Raw genomic sequence first — 12,461 nt, forward strand, 5'->3', positions numbered from 1 at the left:
TCCTCCTGATGACACCCTTTTAGATACCTGAAAACTGCTATCATGTCCCCTCTCAGTCTTCTCTTTTCCAAACTAAACAAACCCAATTCCTTCAGCCTTCCTTCATAGGTCATGTTCTCAAGACCTTTAATCATTCTTGTTGCTCTTCTCTGGACCCTCTCCAATTTCTCCACATCTTTCTTGAAATGCGGTGCCCAGAACTGGACACAATACTCCAGTTGAGGCCTAACCAGCGCAGAGTAAAGCGGAAGAATGACTTCTCGTGTCTTGTTTACAACACACCTGTTAATGCATCCCAGAATCACGTTTGCTTTTTTTGCAACAGTATCACACTGTTGACTCATATTAAGCTTGTGGTCCACTATGACCCCTAGATCTCTTTCTGCCATACTCCTTCCTAGACAGTCTCCTCCCATTCTGTATGTGTGAAACTGATTGTTCCTTCCTAAGTGGAGCACTTTGCATTTATCTTTATTGAACTTCATCCTGTTTACCTCAGACCATTTCTCCAACTTGTCCAGATCATTTTGAATTTTGACCCTGTCCTCCAAAGCAGTTGCAATCCCTCCCAGTTTGGTATCATCTGCAAACTTAATAAGCGTACTTTCTATGCCAACATCTAAATCGTTGATGAAGATATTGAACAGAACCGGTCCCAAAACAGAACCCTGCGGAACCCCACTTGTTATACCTTTCCAGCAGGATTGGGAGCCATTAACAACTACTCTCTGAGTACGGTTATCCAGCCAGTTATGCACCCACCTTATAGTAGCCCCATCTAAATTGTACTTTCCTAGCTTATCTATAAGAATATCATGCGAGACTGTATCAAATGCCTTACTGAAGTCTAGATATATCACATCCACCGCTTCTCCCTTATCCACAAGGCTCGTTATCCTATCAAAGAATGTTATCAGATTAGTTTGACATGATTTGTTCTTTACAAATCCATGCTGGCTATTCCCTATCACCTTACCACCTTCCAAGTGTTTGCAGATGATTTCTTTGATTACCTGCTCCATTATCTTCCCTGGCACAGAAGTTAAACTAACTGGTCTGTAGTTTCCTGGGTTGTTTTTATTTCCCTTTTTATAGATGGGCACTATATTTGCCCCCTTCCAGTCTTCTGGAATCTCCCCCGTCTCCCATGATTTCCCAAAGATAATAGCTAGAGGCTCAGATACCTCTTCTATTAACTCCTTCAGTATTCTAGGATGCATTTCATCAGGCCCTGGTGACTTGCAGGCATTCTAACTTTTCTAAGTGATTTTTTACTTGCTCTTTGCTTATTTTCTCTTCTAAATCTACCCTCTTCCCGTAAGCATTCACTATACTAGACATTCCTTCAGACTTCTCAGTGAAGACCGAAACAAAGAAGTCATTAAGCATCTCTGCCATTTCCAAGTCTCCCGTTACTGTTACCCCCTCCTCATTGAGCAGTGGGCCTACCCTGTCCTTGGTCTTCCTCTTGCTTCTAATGTATTGATGACTGCTAGTAGCAAAAATCTCCAATGTCTGGAAATGGAACACTGAGAGGGCTCTGCGTTATTACAGAGAATTCTTTCCCAAGTGTCTGGCTGGTAGGCCTCACCCATATGCCCAGGGTCTGATTGCCATATCTGGGGTTGGGAAAGAATTTTTCCCCAAGTCAGATTGGCAGAGACGCTAGCATTTTTTCACCTTCCTCTGCTGCCTAGGACACAGGTGATTTGGTGGTTTGAACTAGTGTAAATGGTGGATTCTCTGTAACTTGTACTCTTTAAATCAATATCTGAGGACTTTAGTAACTCAACCAGAGGTTAGTAGTGGATGGGTGAGGTTCTGTGGCCTGTGATGTCCAGGAGGTCAGCCTAGATCAGGGGTAGCCAATTATTGTTTGTCTAGGTCCATATTTCTTAGTCAAGGTCCAGACTTCAGAGAAAATAATAAATGATAACTAATGATAAGTAAATAAAAAGATTTCGGGGTCCAGTCAAAAGTGTCTGGCAGTCTGGATTTGGACCATGGTCTGCCTATTGACTACCTCTGGCTTTGGTGATCATATTGGTCCCTTCTAGCTTTAAAGTCTGATGGTGGACTGTATTCTGGAAAAGTGACTCTGAAACGGATGTCATTTTCACAGCTGATACCATGGGTGCTAACTTCTCCTGGCGCCGGTGGGTGCTCATGCCCTCCCACCCCTGCCCTGACTCCACCCCGTCCCACCCCCATTCCAACCCCTTCCCAACGTCCCCGCCCCAACTCCACCACCTTCCTGCCCCTATTGGACTCCTTCCCCAAATCCTCTGCCTCTTCCCCACCTCCTCTCCTGAGTGCGCTGCTTTCCCACTCCTCCCCCTGCCCTCTCATAGCTTGTTACACCACAAAACAGCAGTTTTGTGGTGGCAAGCACCGGGGGGAGGAGAAGCAGGGAAGGCATGCTCAGGGGAGGAGGCAGAGGTGAGCTGGGGTGCAGAGCACCCACCAATTTTTACCCGTGAGTGCTCCAGTCCCAGAGCACCCACGGAGTTGGTGCCTATGGTTGATACTCAGTTGAATATGAGCTTCCAATTGCTATAGCTCCGAAGGTGAATTCAATCCGTGGTGTATAAGTAGGACAATATAAAGTAGGAGTAGGGAGGTGGTATAACCTCTTACACACAGCTTTAGTGATCCTATTTCTGGGATACTGTGTCCAGTTCTGCTGTCTATATTTCAAAAAGGATGTTGACAAATTGGAAAGGGTTTGGAAAAGGGCTACAAGAATGATCTGAGGTTTGAAAAACATGACGTGACTTGATTGTGATCTATAAGTACCTATAAGAGGAAGAGATATCTGATAGTAGATGGCTCTTTAATTTTGCAGAGAAAGGTGTAATCAGATCCAAAGGTTGAAAACTGAAGATAGACAAATTCAGACTGGAAATAAGGCATATTTTTTTTAACAATAAGGGTAATTAATCATTGGAACAACTTACCTAGGAATGTGATGGATTCTTTGCTGCTTGAAGGCTCAAACAGAAGTCATGAGCTTGATGAAGAAGTTACTGGGCAAGGTTCTTTGGCCTCTGTTTTGTAGGAAGTTAGTTTAGGGCCATGTCTGCTCTACACTATAAAATTCTGCTGGCACAACTCTGTTGGTCAAGGTGTGATCCCTGACCAACAGAGCTGTGCCAGCAAAAACCCCTTCTGTAGACACAGTTATACCAGCAGGACTACTCTTTTTCAGCATCGTTTATTTCACTCAGGGGAGCTGGAGTTAACTACACTGTCAAAAATGCAATTTTCTCAGCATAGCTGAGTCCACACTAGGAGTGCTGTGCCAGTATAATAACCAGTACTGCTATGCTGGCGAAGCCCTCCTAGTATACACATGGACTAGATTATTATAATGGTCCCTTCTGGCCTTAGCATCTGTGACTGTATGAATACTCAAGATGCTATTGCCATATGTACCTTGACCATAACAATTACAGTAATAGCAACGTACATACTGTTAAGTATCAGGAGGTAGCTGTGTTAGTCTGTATCCACAAAAACAACAAGGAGTCCGGTGGCACCTTAAAGACTAAGATTTATTTGGGCATAAGCTTTCATGGGTAAAAAAAAATCACTTCTTCAGATGCATCTGAAGAAGTGATTTTTTTTTTTACCCACGAAAGCTTATGCCCAAATAAATCTGTTTAGTCTTTAAGGTGCCACTGGACTCCTTGTTGTTTTTACACACTGTTAGATGATAGTGATAAAAATGCCTGAATTTAATCTACACTACAACTCTTCACCTCTGCTAATGCTGACAGAGCTGCATTGGTAGTCAAATATGGCTATGAAGTTTGCCTAGTGTAGATCCAAATTTGGGGCCATTTGACCAAGGGGTTCCTGAGTGAGGGCTCAGATTATCACACCATGGTGTCAACACCCAAAGGTTACCCCCACAGCATGCATGCTGCCCACCAGCCCTATGGGAAAGATATAGTTAAAAGGTTATTTCAAAAAGATTTTACTTCTCCAGTTTGTCTCGTCACAAGCCTCATGCGTTAATTCTGGCACCAAATTAATGATACTGAACATATGCTGGCAGAGGCATTAATAGAATGTTTAGCCTTTAAAGTTTCATCTCAACTGACTAGCTCAAGGGGCAAAGCAGTAGTCCTTTGAACCTGACCCCTCCTCACCCTAGCTACTGTCAGTTTGAGTCCCACTTTAGGCAGAAATCTGGAAGAGATTAGGAGGCATATTGCTAAAATCTGTCAGGAGGGGTGTATTTTTGGGAAATATGATCAAAGTATTTTTTTAATTAAATATGCAAATACTTGCTGGCAGGGGAGGGACATTTTAGGGGGTGGGGGAATAGAGGCAAGGGGTTTGGAGCTGCATTGAGGGGAGGGGGATAAGTGGAGATGAGTGGAGTCGTGGGGGCTCAGGTGAGGGGGAAGGGAATATGGGGGTGAGTAACATAGGAACTGGAGGAAAATTGGGGTAGGGGCACCTGTCAAACCCACATTCTTCAATTCTCTGTGTGCCAGAATATGGAGTGCCTGAACCCCTGTCCCTACACACACACACAACCCGCCAGGATCTGGGTTTTCCTGACCCCTGGCAGCCCCCTTTCCCTTCCCTGTGTGAGCTGGGGATCTGGGTGTGGAACTTAGAACAGGCATAGCGCGTGCACTAGGAGGAACACATGGATGACACTGGACACTCAGCTCCACATCTATGCTTGACACATCAGAAACCTTCCTGTACTGGGGATGGGGAAAGGGAACACACACGGGCAGGAATGGGGCTGTTCACACATCTCAGAGCTATTGTTTCAGGCTGTATTCATCTCCATGTGGTATTCTCTCTCAGCTGAGAACATCTAGGGTCACTTAACACCTCTCTTATCCTGCAACTCTCAAGTCTGAAACCTACCCTGGGCAGAAGGCTGAGAATGAACTGCGAACACTTAGCACAAAGCTGCCTCTGTCAAAGTTTTTAATTATTGTGGATACATGTAATCTGAGTACAGCAGAATATTCAGAAAGAACAATCTATTTTTAAAAGAAAATAAATCATACATGCAAAAGCTCCCTGGGAAGTAGGGGTGTTTAGGGGGTGCAAGAGTGAGTGGTAATAGGTAAGAGGGATTTGGGTCTGCTGTGAGTGATAGGTAGGGTTACCATATGTCTGGGTTTTCCCACACACTGCCTCTTTATTTTTAATCTTCTGTCCGGGTGGACTTTTCAAATAAGAGGCAATGTCTGGGTTTTTTGTGGAGCAGACATTGCAGCTCAGAAAGAGCCCCAGTTGGTGCCTGCCCAGCATCTGCATCTGCTTGGTCCCTCGCAGCTGCCAGATCACGCCCACCCAGGCCCCAGCTCCTAGTCCTGGGGTAGGGGAGAGTCCCACAGGAAGACACTGATTGACAGTTATCACAGCATCCTGGGTCTGTGCCAGCTGCCTATGATAGGGAGTGACACTGTCCCCTGCCTTGAGAGTGAGGTCCCAGGTACCCCTTTCAGTACCCCCTAATTGTACCCCCCCACAGCAATGTTCTCTTTTTGGGAATCTGAAACAAGATAACTCTAGTCATAGGGATATCATGGGGAGGGGCATTAAATGGGAATGGGTGGTAGGGGAGGGAAAAGGGGTTGTGGGACTCAAGTAAGGGGAGGTGAAGGATTAAGGGGAATTGGAGGGAGAAAGATGGGAGAGGTAGCAGAGGAAGTTGGCGGGGGATTAGGGATAAAAGGGGGGCCTGTCAGTCCTGAACGCACCTCTTCCATGTGTGTGCTGGGATCTGGGGGAGCCTAACCCATCTATAGAGGTCTGAGCCTCTACAGATGCTGCCTAGTCTATTCTGGGATCTGGGGGATCCTGCCCCTCTCCCTGCCGCTCTTGTGAGCTGGGATTTAGGGTGGTAGACTGAAGGTAACACAAATATAAACATCTGAAATCTAGACAATGTATTAATTACGATAGATGCCCCCCATATGAGATGGGGGGCTGGCCAGAGTGTGTGGGGGCGGGGCTTGGTTTGGGGGAGGGGGCAGACTGCATGGTTGGGGAATCCTGGATGAAGCAGGGGCAGCAGGAGTCCCAGCTGGAGTAGGAGTGAGGGGCCCAGCTCAGGCTCCATAAGCAAGTGTGCAACCTTTAGTAAGCTGCCGCCTGTGATATGTGTACACAGTAGCACAGGTCACAAAACAGCAAGGAGCAGCTTCTTAAGTGTTTATGGCATCTGTGGTGTCAACTAATGGCTTAATGGGAGGGGGAGCTGGAAATGTTGGCTGGGGAGGGCTACATGTTGCAGGTAATGGTGGGAGAGGGGCTGGAGAAGGAGAGACACCAGTCTTCTCCCACATGCTTAAAGTTATGGTAACAGCCATATAATAAAACCATCAAGGTTTTGGGACATAGACCATGGATGAGATCTTTCAACAGCCCTGTTAGCAACTACCCATTGTAAACATTTCAAAGCATAACCATTATCCCATTCCACTATAACAAAGTGTACAGGGGAGGGGAGGAGCACTGAGGAATCACAGAGAAATTGTATGCCCTAGTGAAAAGACCACTGGGCTGGGGCTTTTTCTAGCTCTGTCACTGTGCTGCTGGTTAACCTTGAGGTAGTCACTTTGCTATTCTGTGTCTCAGTTTCCCAAGTTGCACAGTGTAGATAATTATGTAAAGTTCTTTGAGATCTACTGAAGAAAAGCACTAGAGAAAAGGTAGGTCTGCTTAATTATTACCTAGCCGCATTAGCATATGAACTGCAAACCTACATGAGAACTATAACTACCTGAATGGCCACTAACTCTACCAACAAACATTTCTCATTCTGTTAAAAAAAAAAAAGGCAGATTAAATGGGAAAAAAAGTATTATCACAGAGTTAAGGTTGCCTGGTGACAGCTTGTGCCCTTCCAGAACGTTGTATTCAGCAATACTCAAACGTCTGAAACCCAGAAAATCGAGTTAAGGTAAATGCCCACACATTCTTAGTGCTCCCCTCTTTGAGCAATGGTCCACAATGCCCATACAAACTCTCACTCTGCCCTTTCACTGTAATGGACTGGTGCTACCTGTACTCGCCCTGTGCTCAAACACTGAGCCTACTCCCCCACCAGAATACCACACTAGTGAAAGAGGTTGTTTGTTAATTTTTACGCTTGCACATAGAATACAACCTAACCTATACTTCCCCATTCCATCATTGAATCTACAGCCTGTTGTCATATCTCACCTCACAATGATGAGACCCATAGCCAGAAGACCCCAATGCCCTACTACTGGCACAACGTACCCAATTCTGCATTGAAATGATGCAGACTGGATCCTCAAGGTAATCATGCACCTCTTTCCTTTGATAACACACATTTGGGGGGCTTTTCCAAGTTATTCCAACTTATTCCTCCACCATTCAAGACAGCTACATCTGAACCAATTAAAGCAGGTGGAGTGCATATAGTAATTCCCAGTAGGTATAGCCAGCTACAGCTGCATGCATGTGATGGAAATGGAAGAGGTAGAGGAAGCATTTAGAATGTCAGTTATGGAGGGTAAAGCAATACCAGTGTTTATCAGTGCTGGAATACCTCTTGATAGAAAGTGAACTAATGCTTCAGAATTGTAAATGGGTAAAATCTCAGAGCCTGTCACACTTTGAAAACAACAAAATAGGCTGCAGTTGGGTCATTCCACACTTATCTCTAAAGGTTGTGTTGATAAAAGTGATGACACCCAAAAGGCAACATAATAAAGATCAGAATTTCCTGTTCAAACTTGCTCTCTCTGTTGGCAGATCGCATACACATTGGGGGCATCATTGTCAACAGAGTGAGCATTGCACTGTGGCTACCTATCCCCCAGTCCAGTTCAACACCTTCTGTTGTTAGGTGTTGTGGGAAAGCAGAGCAGGTTGTGGCATATCTTGAGACCTGGCTAAATGTCCTGTGATGCATTGCTTTGTGTCCCAGCCATCCATGGGCTTCCGGCTTTCTTTCATGACACTTTTGCAATGGCCATTCTCTGCTGTGCCCCTGGCATCTTTGTGAGAAGGGATGGTGTTACCGTGCCTCCCTGGGTCACAACTGAAAATACCAAATTCAGGACAAACAGCTCAGAAATAGGGCAGACACACCCCAAAACTGGTGGTTATTCTCCCATAAGTTATACTAAATCAGCAACAAAAGTAGACTTCTGTCTCACCACACTGGCTAACAAGAAGTCAGAAAAGCAGGCATTCCTGGATTCAACACCCAGACACTAGACTTAAAGATGAGTGGTTATTTAAAACCAGTTTAATCAAACAAAAGGGTTCTTCTGATCCCAACAGAACAGCCACATACCCAGATCAATATACAACTCAGATTTTACCCAATAATCATGCTGTTGCCTATCCTTTAGTATCTAAAATCTAAAGGTTTATTTATAAAAAGAAAGAAAGGTGAGTTAAAATTGGTTAAAGGAATCAAATGCATGCAGTAATTGCAAAGTTCTTGGATCAGGCTTGTAGCAGTGATGGAATAAACCACTGGCAGACATCTCACTGCTAAGGGTAAGCAGTGAAATAAGGGTACATCTACTCCATGTCTGTGGCTTACACCCTGCTCCCTATGCTGCTCACCTATATACCACTTTGGTCCCTGCACAAGCAATTGCCAAATGGCATGGGAAAGTTCCCTACAATGGGGGAAGGAACAAAGCTGCTCTGCCACGGAACCTTTGGCAGAGGATCCCTGAGTAGCTCCAGGAAATGTTCCTGGAGATCTCTCTGGAGGATCCCCATGAGATCTCAGCGTAAATCAACACCCTGTTCTGCCCTACCAATTAGATACAAAGGGAAATGTCCACTTCACAGAAACACAGACAGCCTTCCACATTTCTATACCCTGAACCCACCTCCATACTACACAAGCCACAGCCACTTACCAGGCATCCCATCTCCTGCTTCTTGCGTCCCAGGGAGTGACTGCTGAGACTGGATAGACACGTCTGGAGTGGAGAACAGTTCCTGGCTGCCTGCCCCATCAGGCAACATCCTCATCTAACTTCACCTCTTCATCAATAACTTCGTCCTCTGTGTTAGGTCCTCTTTCTGCTGCCTTCATTCCCTCCAAAGTATCCACAGGGCTTTTGGTGATGGAGGTGGGATCTCCACTGAGGATAGCATCCAGCTCCTTCTTGAACTGGCAGGGCTTAGGTGAAGCACCAGAGCGACACTTTGCCTCCCTCACATTATGGTACACCTGCCTCAGCTCCTTTATCTTCGCTCTGCACTGCAGCATATCCTGATCATAGTCCTTTTCTCACAAGCCTCAAGAAATGTATCAGTAGGTATCCCAATACCTACAGCTCAAGTGCAGCTGGGACTGCACAATCTCCTGTCCCCCTATAATGATCAGATCCAGAAACTCCGCAGCGGTCCAAGCGGGAGAGCATTTGGTGCGATACCCACCATGGTCACCTGGGGAGATGCGGTGAGACTTCTTTACGCCAAGCCAGCAGGAAATGGAATTTCTAAAATTTCTGGGGCTTCCAAGCAGGAGGGACAGATGTCTTTTAGCTGGCTGCAGGGCAGTGGAGTTAAAACGGCTGACCAGAGCGGTCACAATGGGCATTGTGGGACACCTCCAGGAGAGCAATTAAAGTGATAAAATCAAGCGTGGTGTCTACGCTGTCACTTTGTTGAGAAAAATGTAGCGGAAAAAGATTTAAAGTCCCTTGTCAGGGTGGATGTATTTACTCGCCAAAACTGGGCATCTTTCCCAACAGAAGTTGTCTTACAGTGTGTATGCGCGCACTGTTTGGTCGACACAAGGCAGTTTTTGGTGACACAACTTGGTAGTGTAGACAAGGCCTAACAAAAAGGTATTTATAGTCAGATAACTAGCGCTCTGGTCAAAAGGGCTGATGCAATCCTTGGATGATTAAATGGGAATTTTAGGAGTAGAGAAGTTATTTTACCCCTGTATTTGGCACTCGTGTGGCTGCTGCTGCTGGAATACTGCATGCATTTCTGGTGTCCACAATTCAGAACGATGTCAATAAATTGGAGAGAGTTGAGAGAAGAGCTACGAGAATGATTAAAGGATTAAAAAACGTGCCATTTAGTGATACTCACTGAGTTCAATTTATTGAGCTTAAAGATAAGGCTAAGGGATGACTTGATTCAATCTGTAAGTACCTAGATGGGGGACAAATATTTAATAAAGGGATCCTCAATCTAGCAGAGAAATGTATAACATGATCATCTAGTGTCTGGAAGTTGAAACTAGACAAATTCAGAGTGGAAATAAGGTATAAATTTTTCTCAGTAATAGTAATTAACCATTGGCGCAACTTACCAAGGGCTATGGTAGATTCTCCATCACTGACCATTTTTAAATCAAGATTTAATGTTTTTCTAAGGCCACGTCCACACTACAGAGTAAAATCGAAATTAATAAAATCAATTTTATAAAACAGATTTTATAAAATCGATTTTACGCGTCCACACTAGGGCACATTACTTCGGTGGTGTGCGTCCATGGTCCCAGGCTACCATCGATTTCCGGAGCGGTGCACTCTGGGTAGCTCAGTAAAAGAATGGGACCAATAACTTCAATTTCCGTCCACACTAACCCTAAATCGATTTAGTAATATCGATTTTAGGGTTACTCCTTTCATTTAGCTGGAGTACAGAAATCGATTTTAAGACCCCTTAAAATCGATTTTAAGTGCCTTGTAGTGTGGACGCGTACAGCGTTAAATCGATTTAACGCTGTTTAAATCGATTTAACGCTGTAGTGTGGACCTGGCCTAAGGGTATGGCTACAGTTGAAATTTCAAAGCGAAGTGTGAGTGTGGTCGGAGCTCTCCCAGCGCTGCACGTAAACCACATCCCTTACGGGTGTAGCTTGCAGCACTGGGAGCCGCGCTCCCAGCGCTGCGGCACTGATTACACTGAGGCTTTACAGCGCTGTATCTTGCAGTGCTCAGGGGGGTGTTTTTTCACACCCCTGAGTGCGAAAGTTGCAGCGCTGTAAAGTGCCAGTGTAGCCAAGGCCTCAGAGATCTACTTTAGAAATTGTTTTAGGGAAGTTCTCTGCCCTGTGCTATATAGCAGGTCAGACTAGATGATTACAATAGTCCTTTCTGGCTTTGGAATCTAGTGACCATAGGCAGCCCTGTATTCACACCCTACACAGTACTGCGATTATACTGGTACAAAATATGCCTTGTGAGGTATCATTTTAGGACTAATAACATGCTGGTTATTAATATAATTGTAAAATTAATTGTAACGTTATATGTGAAGGTATGAATTCCCTCTGTATGATGTTAGAAGAACATGTTTAAGACCAGACAGCCTATCCTAGGTAAAGGTGGTAAGATCTGTCCTAGACAGAGGAATGTGGGTTTACCTTGATTTACATATTAGTAGTAAACTAAACTATTGAGCTAAAATGGCAGCGGTTATCCTGATCCTGAACTTGGGAGAGAGAAAATTAATATGACTCCAGAGAGACACAGGAGACTGAATCCCCAGGAGGCCTTCCTGACTTGTAAACAAGCCTTTGTCTTACACTTAAAATGCTGCAGAGACACAGCTCTACTGCTGTAGTTCTGCCGCTGTAGTGCTTCGCTGTCGAAGCTACCTACGCCAATGGGAGGGATTCTCCCATTGGCATAGGTAATCTACCTCCCTGAGGGAATAGGTGTAGGTAATCTACTGGAGTTACGTTGGCTTAACTGCATCGCTCAGGGGTATGGATTTTTCACACTCCTGAGGGTATGGCTACACTTACAGTTTTGCAGCGCTGGTAGTTACAGCTGTGTTCGTACAGCTGTATAGGGCCAGCGCTGCAGTGTGGCCACACTGACAGCTACCAGCGCTGCAGTGTGGCCACATTTACAGCACTTGCAGCGCTGTTGGGAGTGGTGCATTGTGGGCAGCTATCCCACAGAGGACCTCGTCCCATTTTGGCGCTGTGGCTTGTGGGAAGGGGAAGGAAGTGTGAGTGTCTTTCCGCTTCCTGTTCCAACGCCCCGTGGTGCTTTGCTACACATTCCGAGCAGTTTGGCGGCATTGTGAGTCTGCAGCGCGATTTCTGAGATTTCTGTTACAAATGGAGCCTAAGCTGCTGAGGACCTTGCTGATGAATGTTGCCAGCACATCACGCATGGCAGTGGAGCTATTCCTTCAGCTGCAAAGTGACAGTGAGGAGTCAGACGATGATATTGAAACGCCTGACGATGAAGACACTCAATTGCTTGTGGCAGTAACAGACGTGCTCAGCACCGTGGAACGGCGCCTTTGGGCTCGGGAAACCAGCACTCAGTGGTGGGATCACATCGTCCTGCAAGCCTGGGATGACGAGCAGTGGCTGCAGAACTTTCGGATGAGAAAAGCCACTTTCATGTCACTGTGTGCTGAGCTCGCCCCCACCCTGCGGCGCAGGGACACGAGATTGAGAGCTGCCCTGCCAGTGGAGAAGCGGGTGGCTATTGCAATCT

This window comes from Gopherus flavomarginatus, chromosome 12, assembly GCF_025201925.1.
Source record: "Gopherus flavomarginatus isolate rGopFla2 chromosome 12, rGopFla2.mat.asm, whole genome shotgun sequence".
NCBI classification, from domain to species: Eukaryota; Metazoa; Chordata; order Testudines; family Testudinidae; genus Gopherus; species Gopherus flavomarginatus.